The sequence below is a fragment of the Myotis lucifugus genome, unplaced genomic scaffold, assembly GCF_000147115.1.
Source record: "Myotis lucifugus unplaced genomic scaffold, Myoluc2.0 scaffold_395, whole genome shotgun sequence".
Lineage (NCBI taxonomy): Eukaryota > Metazoa > Chordata > Mammalia > Chiroptera > Vespertilionidae > Myotis > Myotis lucifugus.
Window position 1 is genome coordinate 584,706 of NW_005871443.1, and position 23,412 is coordinate 608,117.

Genomic DNA, 23,412 nt, shown 5'->3' on the forward strand with positions numbered 1-23,412 from the left:
CCGCCTCCCACCACCCCCACCACCCCCCCATTGGTGTGGGAAACTTATTAGCACCGCCTCCTGCGTCCTCACGCCTATTTAATTTGCCCCTAATATGATTTTGCTTCGTTCAGGGGGTGGGCAGTCCTTTTGTGTAGCGCGCGTAGCTACCACTGCCCACGTTTTAATTTTTTTCTTACAGTCCTATTTTTTAACTACACCTATATACCTCGTCCCGCGGCGTTGGCTTAATACGGATCCTCCACACCGTCAGATATACGCACTTGCATGGGTCCAAAGAGCAGCACGTGGGTCAGATCCGCCGGCATACGGTCCACTGCCTGTTGTCAAATCCTTACCTCTGGTCCTTGCCGGACCGGTCTGGGGCCGATAGCTCCCCCCCAGCAGCCTGGCGCCCGAGCTGGTTTCAGCTGGGAAGATCAAAGATTGAAGGGGAAGCAGGTCACGGGGCGTAGCTACTTCACACGCTGGCTGCTTAGACTGCTAGGGGAGTTTCTACTAAACCGGCGATCGAGCGTATTAATCCGAATGGGGTGAAAGGAAAGAAGAAAGAACACCCAGGTACAACGTGAGCAGGTACTAGAATATGACCATTCACTACAATTAAACCTCTTTCCCACCCCACCACCCCCAACTCAAATCTACCATATCCCTTTTGGATTCTTCATTCTTAGGCAAATTTTCTCAAGACTTAAAACCCACCAAAAAGAAGACAAACTGAGGTCAAACTGAATCCCAACGAGGGCCAGGAGTGACATTGAATTATTTCCTTCTGTAATCTGTGTTTTCCATAATGATGACATTGAAAACCTTGAGGTTTCCCAGTGGACATTTAAGCTGAAAGCAACATTGTGCTGGTTCACAGAGACCAAGACTTTCTGTCTCTCCTTCCCGAACATTTCGCAAAGTTATAGGCAAACACACACAAACAAAAACAAAACACGGCAGACCACTGGCTCTGGGGGTGGGGGTGGGGGGGGTGGGGGCGTGGGGGGGGGGAGGAGCAAGGCAGTGTGATCCCGGCATGCAGGAGGAGGGGGTCCTGGAAACGGACGGGCCTCTGGAGACTCCTATTCCAATACCCCCCGAACCCCAACGTGATGAGAAAGGGGACAGCAAGTCACCTCCTCCCCAAATGGTTGGTCATGTTGCTTGTGGGTTCAACACTTGAGGTCCAGACCCATTTCTTCTCCCCTTTCACAGTAGGAGAATGAAATGTCATTGCTGGTACAATTATTTTTAGGCCATGGGTTTAAAGGTAGGTTAATGAGCGTGAATACGTTAAATTCGGGGAAGTGAATGCTCATGAGGACCATCTTCAAATAGAATTAACAATTTAATAGATAAGTCATCTGCATCTGTGTCTGAACTAGTCACCAGGCACTGCCTTGTCAGCTGGCGACTCACATGCAGCCTAGTGCTGAGAGTGCTGCAAACACCGCAGAGCTGGGAAAGACCTGTGTGCGGGCACTTCCATTCATTATTTCTTGGGGGTTCTAAACCAGTGGCCCACGGATAGATTTCAGGGAGTGTGCGAACTACTAGAAATTGTTTGCAATTAGTTTCTGCATCATTTGTGTGTGTTTGGAGAAGAGAGTTTTTAGAGCGCATGTAATTCCCAGAAGCTGATCCCGGTAGGAGTGAGCATCCTGGCCTCTGCGATGTCCCTCTGGAAGGGTCTGCGTGGGTGGGCTCACTGCTTCAGGTGACCAGGCATCAGTATGGCCCCACTGGATGGAGGTTTTCAGGTCCCCTGACCTGTTAGCATGGACCTCACTTCCTTTCCCCATTCACCCCTTCTACTGAGTTGGTACCCCCATAATTACCATACCTCCCATTATGCAGAAACTTCGTTTAATAAAATGCATTCACGCTTGCTCATTGTGATTTTGATAATTATAGAACGCAGAAAGCAAATATGGGGAGTAGTGGAGGAGGTCTGATCCATGCTAAAGCCCACAATTTTCAACCTAGTTACCAATGCAGGAAATAGATAAGAAATAAATTGGATAATGTGTTCCGAAATTAGAAAGCATTGTGGGGAATTTTTAAATATCCCCTGAAATATCAACGATGAAGTAGACAGCTCACCTCCACAAGGGGAAGGTTAGATCCAGGGCAATGGAAGCTTTATGTGGACAACCAGCCTGTGGTCAGGAGGTGGAGAGCCAGTGGCTCTTTCTAAGGATAAAAACTGAGATGAGCCCTAACTGGTTTGGCTCAGTGGATAGAGCTTCGGCCTGCAGACTGAAGGGTCCCAGGTTCTATTCCGGTCAAGGGCATATACCTTGGTTGCAGGCACATCCCCAGTAGGGAGTGTGCAGGAGGCAGTTAAATTGATGTTTCTCTCTCATCAATGTTTCTAATTCTCTATCCCTCTCCCTTTCTCTCTGTAAGAAATCAATAAAAAATATATTTTAAAAAAACCTGAGATGAAAGTGTAGAGGTGGGTAGGAAATGAGGTGTTTGTAGGGAAATGAAAGTTCTGTATTCTTCTGTCACCACATCTGTGGGTGATGATTTCAAGGCAATAAAACCATTTATTTAGGTGTGCACTCAATAAATGTGAATTGAGTACAGCTGACCCTTGGACAACTTAGTGCTGACCCTCCCCACATATAGTCAAAAATTCATGTATAAATTTTGACTCCCCCAAAACTTAACTATAGTCATCCCTAGGTATTCAGGGGAGATTGGTTCCATGACCCCCACTCAGATACCAAAGTCTGTGGATGCTCAAGTCCCTTATATAAGATATCATAGAACAACGCATAGAGTCAGCTCTCTATGTCCATGCATTTCCAACCAGGGATCTAAAATACTGTTTTCTACCCATGGTTGGTTGGGAATCTATGGACATGAAACCCAGGGATATGGGAGGCTGACTGTGTATTTATTTCAAAAAATCTGTCTATAAGTGGACAATTCAAATCTGTCTATAACTGCACAATTCAAACCCATGTTGTTCAAGGGCCAAGTGTCTTAAAAGAAGACATAGTGCTGGGTTCTGACCAGACCATTCACAATTGGTTTTTATTTGATTTTTTGAACAGCTTTATTGCACTATAGTGGTAATACAATATACTGCTCGCATAAGTTTTGCTAGATCTCTGATGTATGGATATACCTGTGAAACCACCACCACAGTCAAGTTAGGAGCATGCCCATCACTCAGAAACATCTCCTCAGGCCCTTTGGTAAATCCTCCCTCCTGAACATAAACCCCATACCCATCACTAGGCAAAACCACTGGCCAGCTTTCTGTCACTATAGGATAGTTTGCATTTTCTGGAGTTTTACATAAAAGGAGTCGTACAGTATGTAGACTTTTTTTGTCTGTATTCTTTCACTTAGCAAATTTATTTTCAGGTTCATCTACATTGTTGCGTGTTTCGATAGTTTATTCCTTTTTATTACTCAGTAGTATTCTCGTGTATGGATGTGTTAAAATTTGTTCATCATTCACCTGTTGTACATTTGGCTTGCTTTCAGTTATTGGTTATTACCCATAAGGTGGCTATGAACATTTGCATACAAGTTTTTGTATGCACATAAACTTTCATTTCTCTTGGGGATATATCTCGAAACAAAATGATTGGACCATATGATAGGTATTTGTTTAACTTTTTAAGAAAGTGACAAACTGTTTTTGAAGGTGATTTACCATTTTACATTCCCACCAGCAGTGTATGAGTTCCAGTTGCGCCATATCCCCACCAACACTTGAGATGGCTAGTCATTTTAATTTTAGCCATTCCAGTAGGTGGCTTGAATTTGCACTTTTCTAATAACTAATGATGCTGTTAATAACTAATGATGTTGTTTAATGTGCTTGTTGCCATCCAAATATATATATTTTTATGAAGTTTCTGTTTAAATTTTCTCTTTTTTTCCTTTTTCTTGGGATGTTTGCTTTTCCAATTAGTGAGTTATTTGTTGACTGTTAAGAGTTCTTTAAATATTCCGGATATAAGTCCTTTATCAGATGTGTGATTTACAAATAGTTACTTCCAATCTGTGACTAGTCTTTTCATTCCATTAAGGAATGAAAACACTGCTTTATCAAAAGGCAGAGTTCTTAATTTTGAAGTACAATTTATTATTTTTAAGTGAATTCTACTTTTGGAATCATATTTGCCTAACCCAAGGCCACAAAGACTTTCTTCCAGAAGTTTTATAGGTAAGTTTTTCATTTGGGATTATGATGCATTTTGAATTTGTTTCTAAATATTTTGTATTTTTCATTCTATTGTAAATGTTTTTATTTCAATTTCTGATTATTAAAACGCTTGATTATTGTATATTTACCTTCTATACTACAACTTTGCATAACTAAATTTTTTGTTTCATTGCTTTTTTGGTAGATTCAATAACATATTTTACAAAGATGATCATGTTGTTTATAAGTATAGACACTTTACTTTCTCCTTTCCAATCTGGGTGCTTTTTACTTCTTTTCTTGCCTTATTGATTGTCTAGCAACCTCCACTACAATGTTGAGTAGAAATAGTAGATAGTGGGTATCCCAGTCATATTTCTGATTTTAGAGAAATAATTCACCATTAAGTGTAATGTTAGCTGTAGGATTTTCATAGATGCATTTTATCAATATGAGGATGTTTCTTCTATTAATAATATCATGTGAGATTTTTAAAATTAGGAATGGGTATTAGATTTTGTCAAATGCTTTTTGTGCATATATTGAGACCATCCTATGGTTTTCTTTTTTTCATTTATTAATATGTGAATTTCCTTGATTGATTTTCAAGTGTTAAATAAACAAACCTTGAATCCCTGGAATAAACCCCATTGGTCATGATGTATTATTTATGATAGTATTTCCTTCTCCTGTATTATCTTTATCTGGCTTAGTATCCAAGAAATGCTGGCCTCATAGAATTAGTTGGTAAATGTTTCTTTCATGGTTTGCAACCCACTGGTAGGTCTTGAAATCAATTTAGTACTTTGTTAACGAGCAGTTTTTTAATGATACGGAATAGGCAGAGGATATCAGAGTTTATCAGATGTGAGTTCTTCATTTCCACTATATCTGTTTTCTGAGTGTGCACCGGGTCATGATGTAAAATGTCATTATAACTGTGGGTTGTGGTAAAAAGTTTGTAACACTGCTCACCATAGTGAGTGAAGGTGGTCAGATCTCGTTAAGGTGACAATCCCTTTGTGGAAAAGTCCTCGGGGCCTTTGCTGAGGGTGACCATCTTATTCTGGTTTTCAAGGGAAGATTTGTTTTTAACATCAAAAATCTTGCTGTAGAAGATTTTTGCTCTCCCTACTCCGTGCCCTTTGTATCCTGTTACTGATGGTGGTATTTAGTACTAAATATAAGTGGTTGTATGGAATTCCATAGAGATCTTCCCATAGAAGCAACACCAATTTCCAGGCAAGGCTGCCTACCATAGCCTGATTAACCCCTCCTTAGTCTGAAATGTGGAACCTCACCTTTGTGAGTCCTGATTCTAGTCCTGGTGAGTTTGCTGAGCAGGTGCAGGGAGGAAGGGAGGCAGGGGAGGGATGAAAGAAGGGAGGGGAGAAGATGGGGCAGGGAGGAGGTGCATGGTGGGAAAAGGAGGACCTTTAAATTGAAAATACACAGTTCACCTCTTCCATGTAATGTAACCTTTCCCAAGTCACTTTTATTCTCCACCCCAAAATTCCTTATCTGCAAAATAGCATGACACGTCCTAACTGTTGGTGTGTAGTACGACAATTCAATGAGACAGTGAATGGGAACTGGAAGCCATGCCTGACTCCCCAGCCCTGCTGCAGCCACACGGCTTCCACTGCTGACTCCCTGGTGTTCTTAGAAGGGAAGAAGAAGGCGACAGTCTCATTATTGAACACGTCTACTATAGAGGGGCTACTACTGACCAAGTGTTAGTCCAAAACATCCCATGCTCAGCTCTAGCACAAGGAGCTGCCAGAACCAATCACCCCAGAGACACCTTGTGGGAGCTGAGAATCATGGGAAGGGTGCGGCTGGATGGAGGATGATGCCAGGTGGGGTCACCGAGACATCCAGCCAGCTCCATGGCTTGCCGGTCTGCGGGGACCCCAGAAGCAGGGATGACCAAGGTAGCATAAATATTTTGCCACAGTCGTCCTCACGCACCCGTGTTTGGACAAAGCCTGTGTCCTGGGATGCCATTGCCCAGGGATAACTGCAGCAAGACTTGGAGATTTCAGTAATGTGTTGCTTAGGGCCAGTTTGGCTGCATGAGCAGAAACTCAATGCAAACGTGCTTACACTGCTAATGGGAACGCATTGGTTTGAGTAACTGAGAAGTCCAGGCTTGCGCTGACCTCAGGGTTTCAGATGAATTTCTCCTGAAGTTCTGTTTCATTTGGGAGTGGCTCCGTTGGCACAACCACTCTCAGCTTGTAATGTCCTCAGGTCCGGAGGAAGCTTCCATGGTTCCACAGCACTCCCACTGGCATTCCAGGGAGGAGTCGGCTGGCCTTGCATGGGCTGCGCTCCCACTCATGATCTGTGGGACGTGCATAGACGGCTCTAACTGGAAATATGCCATGTGATCAACAGCCCTGAGTGGCAGGGCAGAGCTCCAAAAAGGAAAGGTTGCTGGGCAGACAAAATGCAACAGATGCCCCTTATTTAGAAGAATAACTTGTTGTATTGGAGGTGTAGATAAACGTCCAGTGATATAAAAGCTTACATTTTTAGAGCTTTCAGTAACTTTTTTCCGAACATTTTTTCCCTTCTGGCTGATAAAAATATTTGTTAGAAAAGCTTGTGAGTCAGCTTACTAGTAGACGTGTATTTTAAAATTCTGAAAACTCGGCATTATTTTGTAGGGCTTGATCTGTCTACTCTTTGCTGCCGTGACCATCTAATGGAGTCATAGTTCCCAGGAAACGTCTTCATGGGGTGCTGGACTGTGGCATCTGGCAACGACTGATGTCTCCATGGAGGGGGTAATGTCCCATTCCCCCACTCATTACACCACATAACAGGTGGCCTTTAATTTTATAATTGTGACAAAGATCTATATTTTTGCAAAGCCAACTGGAAAAATGTTCTTTTTGCACCCATTTAGCACCCCCAGTAAATTTTGTTAGCTAAGTAACTCTGAACACACTTTAAGTGGATTTCGAATGGAAGTCTCTCCTTTGTAACGGGTTCCTTGTCAGTCAGGCTCTAAGAAGGCCCAGGAGAGGTGGACATGGAACTTCTTGGCCGAAAGCAGGAAGGTCTTTGATGCCGACAAGACTCTGTGTGGCCAAATGAGGCCTCTCCCCTGACCCTGAGATGGGAGAGAGCCAGCATAGCCAGCGTACGTACCTGCCTTCACTGCCAAGGCTTCGTTAGAGGGAGGGGAAATCTTGGCAACGGCCCTTTGGCTGAGAGCAAGAGCCTGGGGCTGCTGACTGCAGCTGGGCTGCCTGCACCGCACTCTCTCTTTCGGGAGAGAAATCAGCCAGATCTACACAGAAAGCAGGTATGTTCCAGAAGCTTGACCTGGATACCCTGCAGCTTGGCCCGCAACACCCAGACATTTGGGTCTTGTGGCCTCAGGAAATCAGGCGCTGCTTTCAAGGACAGGAAGCCCCAAACTGCCCCCGCCATGCTCGGCACCACTGGTACTTCCTTATACTGGGCCTCTAAGGCTGTGTTCGCAGGTGGGCAGAGAGCACCCTCCCCCTCCACCTGAGGGATGTCTTGGCTGAAATCCTTCCCACTTGAGATATGAGGGGTGAGGACCGAACATGTCCCCGCGAGACACAAGCTGGTACAACACGTGAGGGCTTCTTGATAATGTTCTGAGGACCGAACACTCCAGCCGGGTGGCCTGCTCCTGGAAGAGGCGACCTCGGGATGTCCCAGAAGGAAGTCAAAGCACTCCGCAGCAGTTGGCAGTGCTCAGCCGGCGTCCCGCTCCCCAAGGGACGAGGCTCATGCCCTGGAAGTCTGGATTCACATCCTCCCATTGAGACGGCTCAACTGTCAAAGTTATGACTCATGGCCTCTGACCAGGATCCTTCCAGACTGGGCCAAGCAGGGACACTCACACACACACACACACACACACACACACACACACACGGCATGAAACATGTTGTGCGTTCAGCACAGGAGAGCTGGGTTTGCTTTGAGCTGGTGTTTTGCTGGACCCGCTGCTTGGAGCTTGTGATGCTTCCTCCTCCCATCGCTCTTCTGACTCCCGCCCTCAGGCTGGCTCTGGTCTCTCCCTCCTCAGAAGTGCGTGAGCGTTTCATTGTGGTTTCCTTCTGGTGCTTGAGGGGTTGGTGAAAGTGGGGAGAAGAGCTGAAGAAATGGGTGGTGCAAGGTCCTGCGTTGGCCATACTGACTGGCACCCCTCATGTTGATGTGCAGAGGTGCTCACGGCCGTGGTGACCCTTGGGGCTGGAGAGTGTGTGGAAGTCATTTCCATTGTCACAGTGATTGGGGAGCATCACTGGCGATTAGAGGACAGAGCCGGGGGTGCTGAACGCCCTGCCTTGTGCAGACAATCTCACCCACAAATTTACCACACGAAGCGACACGTGTGCCTCTGTTGATAAATTCTGGAATGGGGGGAAAGCAGAGGAGAGTGAGGGGTTTGTGTTCTCAGCTAAGGCATTTGGACCTTCTTTAGATGGTACACGGAAGCCATTGAGAGTTGTGGGGAACTGAAGTGCCATGTGACTGTTTTGGTCTGGATGGGACCATCCTTTCAGTCCCAAGTTTGACCGTGAGTGAATGCCCAAGCCCAATAAAGGGCCTTTTGTTTCTTCCTCATGGCCCACGTGCAAAAGACAAGGGTTAGATGATGGGCCTCCTGCATCACTCGGGTCCCCCCAGAAATGTCTGATTCAGGTTTCTTTGAGGTACCTGAAGGAAGGAGGCAGACCACCTGCTGGGAGGCCCAGCCTATGGGAAGCTCTGGAAACAAAGACCCGTGAGGGCAATAGACAGTGTAAAGGTTTTACCTAGACGGCGGCCCAAAACAGGGAGACGCTTAGACTCTAAGGCAGCGGTTCTCAACCTGTGGGTCGTGACCCCTTTGGGGGTCGAATGACCCTTTCACAGGGGTTGCCTAAGACCATCAGAAAACACATATATAATTACATATTGTTTTTGTGATGAATCACTATGCTTTAATTATGTTCAATTTGTAACAATGAAAATACATCCTGCATATCAGATATTTACATTACAATTGATAACAGTAGTAAAATTACAGTTATGAAGTAACAATGAAAATATTTTTATGGTTGGGGTCACCACAACATGAGGAACTTTATTAAAGGGTCGTGGCATTAGGAAGGTGGAGAACCACTGCTCTAAGGGAACCGCCCAAGAACCATGGTTTCTAGGATAATCGGCAGCTTTCACGGAACCTGAGAGAGAGATGCCATATTCTAGGGAAGGTCCTTTCTGATGATAAGCTGGAAGCATGTGTTTCTAGGAGGGGCTGAACTGTGGCCTCAGAATGTCCCGGGTTGAAGCTGTAAGAAGGAGGGAGGAACTGCCATATGCCTCGAGTAGGGGATGTGTGTGGAAAACACCATCTCCATGACTGTTTGGGTCGTAGACAGCCTGGGGACACGCTGCTGACAGTAGCTACCTGTGGGAGGGAGGGGAAATTCCCTATTTGCTTTATTCGTATCTTTCTGCACTTACTGAATTTTTCACAATGAGCATGTATTACTATAACCTGTAGAATTTACAAATACCAATGAAGCCCTCTGAGGGTGAGCATTCACTGTTGCATAAAGAGGAACTTTTATAGAAACTAAGAGGGTTTAAGTAAATGACAGAGGCACAACCATGTGTGAGGCCAGGGACTCTCCACCCAGACAAGCGTTACACACGCTCAGCTGAAAGCGTCGTCCCTGCGCGGTCTCTCTGACGTCCCGAGGCCAGCTGTGAGGCCAGCTGTGTGCACGGCGTGCATGCGGCATGCTTAGGTGCTTAGGCTAAAGCAACCTAATTACAGGGTCATTAGGATTACTTGGTTTGTTGGGGTGAATTATCTGATTACTCATTTGACTGTTGTCTTATCTGTAACAGTCATCAAGGATCTTTGAAAAGTCATATAACTTAGTTTATTCATTTGGAAAATTATACCGATAACCATCTTCCCCAGCAAATGGTCTCTGAAGACAGAGGCGGCTCACTTAGTTTTCACAACAAGAATTAGGAAGTGATTCCAATTGTTCTGGAGAAGGCACGGAATGGTACTGCTGAGCCCAAACCTGGCAGCATAAAGGAGCAGGTGACAGTTAGTGTCTCTCGGGGGAAAGTGGGGCACCCGCTCTGCCCCCTGGCCTTGGAGGGGCCATGTTGCACCCTGGGCACTTGATGGGTTGAAACTGGGGAGAAGCGTGGAAGAGTTAGCATGCATAGACAGGCCCCAGGTCTGCTTTGTCATTTAATGTTTACCTAAAAGGAGTCACGGACAGTCTTAAAAACAAGACTTAGAGAATCCCTAGGGGTTTCAAAAGCCTCCCCTCTTTGATGGGGACTGGGGAAGAGTTTTTAGGGAAACCAAGCAAATGCGTAGAAAGGGAGTTTAGTACTCGTCTCTCCCCTTGAGTCTAGGAAGGAAGTGTGGTTATATGAACTGATCAAATCAGAACTGGGCTTCAGCATGGATGTCACCTCCCCACTTTTTCTCTAATAGGTGTGTCCCAGATGACTTTCTCCAGGAGAGGAAGGATTTCAATGCAGCTCCATACGGGCAGCAGTGGGGATGGCAGTAGAGTATTTTGGTCGGATCCGCGTTCATGGCTGGCTGGGAGCCGAGGAAAACGTGATGGAAGGCAGTCTTGGGAGGAACGGAGTCATGCTGTGAGCTCAGTGGGGACACACCCACCAGTGCCGACAGAAATGGAATCCTGGACATGAATGCTGGTGACACGTAAACAAAGTTATTAAAAGGAAATTGAGTAAACTGTGGCACACATCTCCTCATGAGTGCTGACGTTTTGCTGAACCCTGCGAGTTTCAAACAAAACGATGAGCTCTGCTTTAATTAATTAAAAAAGAAGAACTGTTTGCACTTGGAGCTTGAAGAGGTCTAGAAATGTTTGGAGAGTATCCAAAATATTTATAGCAGCCTCCGAGCCTTTAGGATTGACTCAGCTATTTGAACACATGAAGAGTCAGTTTTTAACCTCCACCGACCGGCCAGTTGTCACGCTCAAGGCACCACGGTGGGGCTGCCACGCCCTCTCAGCGCAGCCAGCCAGACTCAGTCCTAGGAAGGCTGTGCACATCGGTGTGTCAGTGTCCTGGCCACCAAACAAGGACCAAGATCGGGGTGTTAGAGGCCCCACGCCCCTGGAGGCTTCGGGGGAGGCTCCTTCCTGCCTCGTCCAGCTCCTGGAGTTTGCCAGCAGACCTTGGCTTGTAGACATGTAACGTTAATCTCTGTCCTTACACAATCTTCTCTCTGTGTCTCCTCTCTTCTTATAAAGACACCAGTCCTATTGGATCAGGACCTCATCTTAACTAGTTACATCTGCAATGACCCTATTTCCAAATAAGGTCCCATCCTGAAATACTGTGGGCTTAGGACTCTAGCACATGAATTCGGGATGACACCTTTAACCCATAACATTGGGTGATGGATGGCGATGCTGGCAGAGCTTCACAGGGACTTGTCTGCCCCCTGCGTGCTTCGAAGGGGAGATCGTGGCGCTCCGTTTCCCCAGGACAGCACAGCCAAGTGGACCAATCTTCTGGGTGCTCCCGCCTGAGCTGCTTTCAGGCGATGGCTTGTTCTTCTGTCTTATGGATATGACATAATTTCAAAGCCTGACTCTCACTCAAATATAGAATGAACAAGCGTCAGAGATTTATTAACTCGCCCTAGCCTGTGTGGCTTAGTGGTTAGAGTGTTGGCCCACACCGAAAGGGTCAAGGGTTCGATTCCCAGTCAAGGGTACATACCTGGATTGCAGGTTCAATCTCTAGCCCCAGTCAGGGCTTGTGCGGGAGGCAACCAATCAATGTGCCTCTCTCACATTGATGTTTCTCTCTCTCCCTCTGTCCCTTCCACTCTCTCTAAAAATCAATGGAAAAAAATATCCTTGGGTGAGGGTTAATAGAATAAAAGAGATTTATTAACTTATTAACGAGGGAGCCAGGAAGTTGATAAAGCTTGTTCAAAGAGTATTTAAGGAGCAGGGTATTCACAGACATTAAAGGAGGAATGTGAGAGCAAGCAGGCTGGGTCAGATACAAAGCTGGTGAATGTCTTTCAAGGCCATTTATATATATTGAATGTATCTTTTCCTGTGGGCAGAAATTATTTGCCTCTTTACCAGAAAAGATCTGAGTTCTCATGTAACTTACAGAGTCTGAATCTGTAATTCATAGTAAATAGCCATGTGAGACCAGGCATTTGCTGCGATGATGAAATAGCCTGGTGGGGCCTGGGAAAGAACGTCCCAGTGTGACAGTGGAGAGACTCACCACCTGCTCTCTGACCTTATTTCCAAGTGTGGAGATAAGCACTTCCCATAGATAATGGTATGGCCTCTGTGAGGAGGCCATCTTGTGTATCAGGAAGTATCTTGGAGAACTCTTCACCGTGTAGGGTGTTATCAATCAGCCTTTAATCTGTTCTGTACTCGTGCTGAAGCAGTGATTCTAGATAGTAAGAAAGATTGTACTTGGGCCAGATTCCTTTACAAAGAAATTCTAGGTGGAGAGATGCCAGCACTCAGTTGGTAGACCACTGAGCGAACTTGGGCAATGTGAGCCTGGAGATGCCTCCCTCGGGGCCACTCATTTTCACAAAAGACCGGTTTGTTGGGCAATTCTCATGTTGGTATTTATTGGAGAAGGGAATTCTTATTGAAATTTTTTTCGGGGAGCCAAGAATAGGCACTTGGACTACGGCATCTATGAAACAAATTCCAGGTACAACCAATAAATGTGGTCAAGTTCTTAGAATTTATAGTGAGAACCAACCCTCCCCTGTTACACTGTCATTTAGGATGTGCTGATGGGATGTGCTTACATTTCATACACAGGGCACCCCAGACCTCAAGGTGGGGCCTTCCCTGAGTCAGGCAAGTAGAGGCAAGTCATGGAGGTGGGGTGTGAATGCAGGTCCCCTTCCTTCTGGCTCCTACAGGCAAATCCCTTGAGTCTGACTATCACGTGACCTGTCTCAAGGTGGAAGCTAAAGCACAAGCTTCCTCGGGATCTATTTCCCCGCTGGAAATCTGTTACTAGAGTCTTGGGACTCAGAAGTGGAACCAGCTTCATAGCAGTTCGTGTGACTGTCCGTCTTCTCATCCCTGGCACTTTCCTTGTTGAAGATCCTCTGGTATTTAGTCACTCCTCATCCTCCTGCAACTCACGAAATCCAAGGTTATAATTGCCTATCTGCATGACATAGGAAATTTCCCAGGAATTGGGCAGAGAGCAAACCTGGCCAGTACTTGAAATTGCTTCAAGCAGTATTGGTTTACTGGCCTTTAAACAACCAGCATCCAGTTAACCATCGCAGGAGGAGCGAGAAGCAGCCGTTGGAACTTTGCGATGATCTGTGTGTGTACGCAGTGAAGCAAATGGTGTGTATGTACTGAAGATGTACACGCAAGGAGAAGGCCTGCATCAGAATGCTGAAGCCTTCCTCCCATTCCAGGTTTTTAGGGTTTGGAACAGGCATGATTTATGCATCACACAAAAATGGATTTTCTTTTACTGGCTTTTTATTGCAAGAGGCAAGGGGAACACAACCAATTAGTTATGGTCGGTCAGAGTTGCCAAATCCTATATGATCACAGAGGAGAGAGAGCTAAGTAGGGCTTAGGAAAGCACATTTCATTGGCCCCAAAGGCAAGGAGATCAGTATATTCTGGTGCCGAGAATGAGCTAATGATGTCCAGGGATTTAACAAAATAAATGACTTGTTGAAGTTATACCCGCTAAAGTCGTGGTTTGCCAAGTGTGATGCAGGCAGCCCTGGAAACTGCTCCATTTTGGAGGGAGGATGCAGAGGCCGGAGCCAAGGAGACAGAAATGCCTGCCTGCTCCTCTCCAGGCTGCGGTGGAGTCCGGCCTCCCCTCCCGCAGCCTGAGAGGATTCACTATAAGGGCTGACACCCCTATGTACGGGGTGCTTGTTGAGGACCACAGAAATGCGAAGGGATTTAGACTTGATGTCATGCACCTGGACTTGATTTCAGGCTTCTGGACTCTGCATGTGAGTCGAATCATGTTGGAAACGCAGAAGGAAAGCGGTGGCACTTTGTAAAATAGAAGTCCCGGTTGAGCAGATAGCTTTAATTTTTATGAAACTCAGGTTGAAGACATTGTCTAGTGTGTGACTATCACTGTCATTTACATGTAAGATCCCAGTCTTGATGGATTTCTGTGTGTGTAGGTTCAGAGAAAAAGAAGTTATTTTACAGAAGAAAATTTTGAGGGCTTACTAAGGGCCAAGCATTGTGCTAGGTGCTGGGAACCCAAGATCTGTGGGCATCTGAGAATCATGAGGTATTGGCTGAGGGAGGGGCTGGTACACAACTATGTCTTGAGTGTCTATTGCATTGTTGAACACATTGATTACATTACTTTGCTTTGTTACATTATACAGATGAGGAGTGCGAGGCTCAGAGAAGGTATTTTGCCTAGTGTTCGAAGCAGAAGTGGTTGAACTGAGTTTGAATCCAGTTCCATGGGCTCCAGAGTCTCTACAGTCCTCTCGCAATGACCCTTCCTGTGACCCATGGAGTGGTGGGGAGGTGCTCTCATCTTTTCCACGAAGAGAAATCTCCACGTCATGTCACTGCTAGGAAACGTGTCCTATTGCTGACTGGTCCATATCGTTGTTGGTACCGTCTTCAGAGGGCCCAGCATCCACCACACAGTAGAACCAGGCCCAGGCAAGAGTGTGCAGAGGGTACCCCCAACCTCAGCTGCTCTGAGAACATAGTCACATAGCCAGGAAGTTACAGAGCAGCAAGAGTGGAGGGGCCTGGGTCCATGCGCTGCCTCATGAAGCTGTTACCCCAACAACTTTGGTCTACCATGACCAAGAAATGGACTTCCTAGTTCACTGATGGTCATTGTGACGTTGGGGCTCTTTGCTGGAGCAGCTTAGCCTTGACCCCAACCTGGTACAGGGTGGAGGTGGTGTGTGAGTCCAGGTATCTTTGACACGGCAGTTGCTTTTAGGATGCTGCAGGGACTTCCCTTGCAGGTGCTCTGGGTTGTGGGGACCACCGAACTGCTCTCAGGCCTGTCACAGGCTTGTGGCCTCTGTCCACGTCAACAGGCCCAGTCCCTGTCTGCCACATCTCCGGCAACCGTGGCTCCTTCGTGGGCCCCTCCTCCGCTCCCCTGTGCCCTGGGCTTCCCGCCAGCCTCACCCCTGTGCTGACATCACAGTTCAGAGACTCTCTGGGAGGCTGCTGTGGGAGAGTTTATTTCAGGTCATGCCTGTCTCCCAGGGCTGCAGAAATCAGGGTCATGTCCTGAACCAAGGCTGTATTTGACACTTCTGGTTTCTGTTTCTAAGGGATGGATAAAATGCAATTGAGTGAGAGTAAATAAAGGGACATTTGACCTTTGCCAACACTTCGGGAGGGAGAGGAAGAGCTGCAACAGTGTGTAAAGTGAGAACAAGGGCTGTAAAGACTTTACAGCTTGTTTGACATTGTGGGCTTGGCCTTTACAACCCCAGGGGCCGGCCTCAGGCACAGCTGTGTTTCCTCGGACGGTGACTCCGAAGAGTGCAGTCCACCGAGTCACAGAGCACGGTCCCCGTCCCGTGTAGCACCCTGGAAACATCGAGAAGGTCGCCCAGGTCCTCTTAACTTTTCCAAAATGAGACCGGACTCTCAGGCCAAGCAAAAAACAGGGAGTGCCGGCCAAAGAAACGTTTTCGTCCAACCCCATTTATCTGATTTTACCAGCGTGTAGCTCTGTCTTATCAAAACAAGTGGTTTCCTCTCTGTTAAACTAGGCAGAAGTCCTGATAAATGTGGTGGGTGCGGGATTTAGCAAAAGACGGGTGTTGCTTTCCCTTGCCTTGGGCTGGTCAGTCTGTGGACGGTGACCTTCTCTGTCCTAGGTGGTGGGGGGATGGGATGTGTGGTGTGGGGTTTGGAGTGTGAATGGAGATGATGCAGGTGAGCAGGCAAGCACAGGCTTTCATGGTTACTGGGACTTTCACTTCTGTCCACCCTTTTTGTGTTCAAGGTCGTTTGAAGCGTTGTGTATTTCATTCGTTTGCTCCTAAACTCCTCTAAAACACGGAAGGTGTGCCTGAGGAAAGTTGATGACTTTTATTTTATAGAAGAGGAAAACGAAGGCAAACATTATACAGGTAGAAATGGAGAAGGTCCTTTAAAAAACATGTCCCACTAAGGCCTGAGGTGTAGACAGACAGCAGCACATTGCTGAAGGTCAAGTCTCTGCTGTGAGCTCCTCTTCTTCACTATGAAGAATGGGCACCGAACACTGTTCAAAGTCACCTCCTGGATTTAAGAGCTGGGATCAGAGATGTCCCACTTCTTGGCTCAGGCAGTTAGCTGCTAAAAGACAATACAGGGAAAATGAATTCACAAAACCATTGGGAATTCACACATTTGTGATGTTTATTATTCAAACTTTCAAGCATACACAAAGCAGGGGACCAATGTCCGGAGCCCTATGAGCTAGTACCATGGCAATAATGCCAGCCCCTGGCCCGCCTTGTTTAGTCTGCACCACACCCACTTCCTCCCTAGGTTATTTTAAGCCAGTCCTGGATGCCATATTATTTTATCTATAAACATATCAGAAAGTATTTCTAACAGATAAGAACTTGAAAACCCCCACACAGCCACAAATCCATATTGACAACTAAAATAATTGGCAGACTCCTTAAAATAATCAGACAACAGTGATCAGAAGTCCCTGGTTGTTTCACAATATTTTTAAGTTGCTAGTTTGTTTTTCCCCCCAATTAGGATCTTGTAATCGTTTCATCTCTGGGCCAGGTCCTGGGCTGGACACAGCAAGAGGACATCAGGGAAGAGGGACAGACCGTACCCAGTGGCTGGCCAGTGCTGTGGGAGGATGTCTGTGAACAGGGGAATGCTGTGGCCAGACACACACACCCTTCGGGATGTGGTCACCCTCCAAGTGTGGTGGCGTTTGACAAAGAAACATGCATTCCACCTGGAGGGATCCATGCACAGAAAAGCAAAGACGACGGTGTGTGCTGGAAACTAAAAGGCTCATCGGGCTGAGTGGAGGATGTAGAGGCTGGAAGGGTGAGCTGGGACCTCCTCAATGGGTCCTGAAAGCCCTGCTAGAATTCGGACTGTATTGGAGACCATGGGGATACTGAAGTGTTCCAATAGGAAACTTGCTAGATGGAAGCGTTTCTTCCTGAGAGTCTGGATGTTTCTGGCTTTGTGAGCCTCAAACCCTCCCCCCCACACACACACACCATCAGTGTGGTACCTCTGCCCAGTCTTCTGTCTCCACCCACCCAGCCCCATGACTGAACTTGCCCTCTGTTTGGCCTTGGATTAGCTCAGGGACTGAATCCCATGGTGGAATGTCTTGTTTGAATAGAAAGGAGACACATGGAAAATTCTAAATATCTATGTGCAACTATGATCTGTATTCTGGCTTGCAGGGATCTCTGCTTTATAGCCGATCCCTAGCACTGGCCTGGAATATCATTGACATCCAGTAAGTATTTATTGAATAAAATAATTAACTTTGGGGTGGGGTGGGGAGGTCTTAAAACAACACAAATTCATGATCTTACCATTCTGGAGATCAGCAGTCTGAAATGAAGGTGTCACAAGACTGCTTCCTTCTGGGGGCTACAAGGAGAATCCACTTCTTGCCTGTGTCCCTGGGCTAGTGGTGCCTTCTCCATCTTCAAACCAGCAGCACAGCATTTCGCAGTCCCTCTCTTGCCTCCTGCCTCCTTTCTCTTATGAGGACCCTTGAGAGTTCATTTGACCCCTATAATAATCAGGATCATCTCCCATCTCCACATCCTCAACTTCATCTCACCCAAAGAGTCCCTTTTGCATGCAGGGTAACATAGTCACCTGTTCTGGGTATTTGGATGTGGATGTCTTAGGAGGGCATTATGCTGTGACCACACGAACTACATAAAATTTGGTGCTCTGCGGATCAGAGACACATTCCCAGGGTGGATGTAGGTCCAGGTACTTCAAGCCACACTCTCTTCAGATGGTTTGTTAGAATTCTGTTTTAGTGTTGTAATATATATTTCAAAGTAAAATGCAGATAAACCATTGAATGTCAACAATTATAGAGGGTGTAAAATAATAACACCTACATGTTTACATAGGAAGTGGCTTTTAGAACATAAACGTCAGTTGCTGAGGATTGCTCTGCTGTCTGTGGTTTGTCTCTGCTCAGGGCTGCACCAGCTAGAAATAGCTCTTCACTTTAGCTCCAAAGTTCTGAGCCTGAGGATCTGCCCATGCCTCCAAAGTGGGGTGGGAGCGGGATCTGGGGGCTCCGGGTCACAAATATGGCTGCCATCACCTCCCCCTGAGCACAGATTTTAGAAATTTGGGGCTGCCAGCTATGCAGACAGCCACCAGCCCTCATCTCTGGATGACAGCTCATTAGGCCCCTCCGTGATCTGGGCCTAGAGCTGCCTAAAAGGAGACATTGTTTTTATAGGAACGTGTGGCACTAAGATAGCTAACCTCCCTTGGATGGTCCAAGACATCTTAACCTTCACCAACCTGGGCTTCATGTGACATTCACAAGGTCCTGTTGTTAATTTCAGAATCATGGACTCCTATTTGAGGTGCACCGATTAGATTTAGAGTAAGGGGGGGGGGGGAGTTGGAAGAAATAGGAAGACTTCTGCTTCAGAGAAAGGAGAGATGGAGTTGGTTGATGGCTGGTACATTTTCCCCTTTACCCCACACTCTTGTGGTAGGAAAAAGTATGCTTTGCTGAGAGGTGAGAAGAAGGAAAAGGAGTGGTTCTTCCCAACTGAGACCTGTAGGGAAGGCCCGCTCCTCTCATTACCCATCACATTCCACAGAGGTAAGCCAGCAGGAAGACATGACATCATGTCCAGTTCTATGAGTCGCTGAACCACAGAATTGGTTCCTGACCGAGGCGAAACGCATGATCGCCAAATGGGAAAGTGCAGGTTTTTACAATGAAAGATCCCTGACATCCAAGCTCCTCTTCGCACTGCTTCTCCGTAGAGCAACCCAGGGAAGCACATACATGAATACTTACTAAGTGCCAGAGGCTATGATGGGCCTCTGGACTCAGGAGTCTACAGTTGGTAGGATTAATGATAGGAGCACATGTGGGTTAAGTAGAACACAGTGTGGGATTAGTGGCAGAGACTAAAAATGATGAGAAAGCAGCAAAGCACTCACTGGAGTTTATGGGACTTTTAAAGCCTTAGAGGTTGATCTGGCCCAACCTCATTTCTGATAGCAGAGGGAGCCACGGAAGGTCTCAGAGCTTGGGCATGAAGGATAAAGCTACGCATCCCAGTGCAGGATGGGTTAGGACAGGTGGGTGTGGAGGGGCATCTGAGCTGAGAGGTCATTGAAAGAGGCTATCCTCAAACTAACAATCGTCCATTCTGTGATGGTGACATGGCAAATGTAAGAGAATTGAGAAAGAAGTTGAATGAGATTTGCTGACACAGAATGATAAGCCTTGGTAAACTCTTCAATGGCTCCCCATTGCCCTTGAGATGAACAGACTTAGCTCCTCAGTGTTGCTTGCAGGTATGTTCCCTGTTCTTCTCTCCTGTCTCACCTCTCTCTACCTCTTCCCGTGTGTGTGCCTGATGCCCGAGTAGCTGGATGACTCACCCTTCTCCCATGTGCCTCACACCTGGACCCAAGTTCTTCAGACATATGATTGCCTTGGCCTGGACACTCTCCTTCCCCCTCAGCCCTGACTGTCTGTCCCCCATCCCATCATCCTTACCTCAGCACAGGGTTCCACCCACTGGGACCCTCTCTTGAACCCAAATCTAGGACTGACTCACGTGGCCCTTCCATGTGCCTGGCCCTTGGGCTGTGACCACTTTTTGCGTGTAGATTTTGCTAGGCCACACTCCTGAAGGTATATCCCTGGCATTGTGGGTACTCAGCAAAAGAGTCTGAATATCTAAAATGGGGGGGGGGCAGGGAGTTAACACAGACCAAGATTTAGTCCTGGGCCACTGGAGAAGTCATCCAAATAGTTAAGTATTCAAAGTTCTGTTCTGCAAACACCCCATTAGGAGAACAAAAGGACATGCTACAGACAGAGAGAGGATACTGCCAATCACACACCTAACAGAGGACTTGCATCCAAAAATATAACAAGTGTTCTAAATTCAGCTGCAGAACAAAGCACAATTCTATTAGAAAATGAGCAAGAGATTGAACAATAGTTCACCACATCACTAGTCATGAGGGAAATGCAAATTAAAACCATAAGGAGCTATCTACTCCACGCCCTTCAGAATAGCTAAAATAAAAACAGTGACAACACCAAGTGCTGGTGAGGATGCTGAGAAACGACCTCTCACCGGCTCCTGGTGCGAGTGTGAGATGGCATGGCCACTCTGGAGACATCTGGGCAGTTTCTTCTAACGTTGACATACTCACCATGCCACTCAGCAATCACACTCCTTGGGATTTGTTCTAGAAAAATGAAGACTGATGTTGACACAAAAGTTTGGAGCAGCTTTATTTGTAAATAGTCAAAGACTAGAAACCAGCTCAGATGTCCCGCAGCCACAGACGTTTGCAACTGTGAAGTGGGAGGTGCTGACACTGCCCCCTTATATGGGTCTCAGGAACATGGGCTGAGGGAGAAAGCTGGTCTCAAGAGGCACATACCCAACATCCCATTTGTGTAACATTCAAAGTGACAAAACTATAGGGATGGAGAGAGGTCAGTGGTGGCCAGCGGTTAGGGTGGGGCGATGACCATTCAGTGGTGGCAGTTAATTCGTTATGACTTCATCAGGTGGCAGGTACAGAAACCTGAGACGAAGTGGTGTACAGGAAACGTGAGTTCATTTGTTGGCTTGTGTAGCTCAAAGCCCAGGGGCAGAGTGGGCTGATGCCTGGCCCTGGCCCCTATTCCTTTCTGTGGATCCTCAGGGTCAGCTTCACTCTCAGGCAGGCCCTGTTGGGCAGCCAGACAGGAACTCCAAGACTTGGGAGGGGCAGCCTCGGACCTGGAGGCTCCCGGATGCCTGGGGACCTCTGGATCCCTGTTCAGACCACTCAGACCAGGTGGACTCCCAAAAGAAAGCCTTGTCCCTGGGTGGAGGATCAAGGGTAGAGGTGGACCAACTTTGAGTATCGTTCACTGATGTCTCACTCGCTGCTGGCCAGCATAGGGAGCAGTGTTTAGAACAGCTCCCCACACATGGTCAACTCGGGAATGGCTGAGTCGTTATGCAAAATGAATCTCTGTCCAATTAGCCAAGAACCCACAAAGATAACACGTGGGGGTTGTGCTGTTTTGGAAGGTGAGCCTCCCGTTCAGTGGAGATGAATCCTGAGGATGGAGGAGCCTGCTGCTTTGGCCTCAGCACCTGCCACAGTCTGTTAGGATGGCCATAGCCGTGGCTAATGACAAACGGAACCACCGCAGAACGAACGCATCGCTCCAGCTCCCCACTGGCCTCTTTACCATTGAGAGGTGTTTGTTTCAAACAATCGAACAAAATCGATGGAAGGTGTATAGACTTACTCACTTGGAAAGTTATTTGGGAGGTTATCATGTAGCAGGGGTCCAGGTGAAGTGGAGAAGATGAGGAAGAAAGCTGTGTGCAAGGAAATTGTTTCCAAAGTATAATTCTGACAGCTTAGAGCTTTTAGTAGAATTTAGTTTTGAATGAGAAAAGCCGACTAAGAGAAGAGAATCCTGGCGTTTCAAAGCAGGTCCTGCGTCTGGGCATTTCATTCAAGCCCAGTCATGGTCCCCACTCCTGGGCCGTCTGTTCTCACCGATGTGGGGGCTTGGGGAGGTAAAAGTTACGTATAACGAGTTGTACAGTTTGATAAATTGATAATCCTATGTAACCCTCACCCCTGATAAAATACAGACTATCTCCTTCACTTCTCTCCCCCGCCGGCTAGAGGCAGCCAGTCTCCTGATGTTCTCATCATAGGTAAATCTGATCTAGTTTTTTTTCATTGTTGTTAATCCTCACCCGAGGATATTTTTCCCATTGATTTTTTTTTTTTAGAGGAAATGGAAGGGCAGGGGAAAGACAGAAAGAGAGAAACATCAACATGAGAGAGACACATCCATTGGTTGCCTCCTGCACACCCTGGTACGTTTCCAAAATCAAACCTGCGACCCTTCAGTCCATAAGCTGTCACTCTAACCAGTGAACAAACTGGCCAAGGCTGATCTGGTTTTGAACTTAGACATGGAGGCACGCAGTTTGCATTCTGTGCTGCTGTCCCTCAGTGTGATACCTGTGAGACTCATCCTCATTGCTCTGCGGAATGTTTTGGATCGTAGGAGGAAGTGTGGCGTTGCCAGGATCTTTATCATTTTCCTCCCACTACAGAGCGTGGGGAAGGAGATGCTGCCCTGTGGCTGTTTGGCCCCGTGTAGATGAATCCCCAATTCCCTGGGGAGAGGGAAGCTCAGGTTGTGGGTGAGGGGTCCCAATTTCGTGACCACTTTCAAGATCACTCGTAACTGTGTCTGCAACCCCAGCAGGGCCTGCACAAAAGGCCCCACCCGGGTGGTTTAGAATAAATGTTAAGTGAAGAATGAATGAAATGCAGGAACCTGACGGTTGAGGCGTCTTGGGGCCATCACTGCTCATGTGGTCCTCCAGCAGCTGGCGTGAGAAAGTGGTCAGACTCCGTGCGATTCATCTTAACAGGAAGGCTGGCCCTCAGATGACGGGCTGGTGGTGGAATCCGTGTGGAGAAGTTCCAAAATCAAACAGTAGAATGTTCAGAATTCTCTCGCTCCGTCTAGAACTCCATTCTTGTTGCCGAGAGTCTGTTTTTCCTTACAACAAAGCAGGAATTTAGATGCTCTGAAATGTCAACAAACCAAAGGTTGTAGGCTCACGGGGGGCCTGGGGTTCTTATTTCAAACTTGAAAGAGCTTGGAATAAGAATACATCATCACTAATTAGACCTCGGGCTCCAACAAGGCAAAAAGGAGCTTTATCACAACCACCCACAGGCTGGAGGGAGATAAAAGCCGCTCCTCTAAGATCGGGGACCACAGGCAGAGCCGCACCGCCTCCTCACTGGGGGCTCCCGCCAGCTGGAGGCCAGCCCCGAACATCACAGGCCCGCAGACTTGATGGGAGCAGAAGGGTCATCTCATCAGCTGTGTGTGCAAGGAGGCCTCCACCAGCCCCGTCACGCCCTCCCATCCTCATCTGGGCTCCCACAACTCCCCTCTCC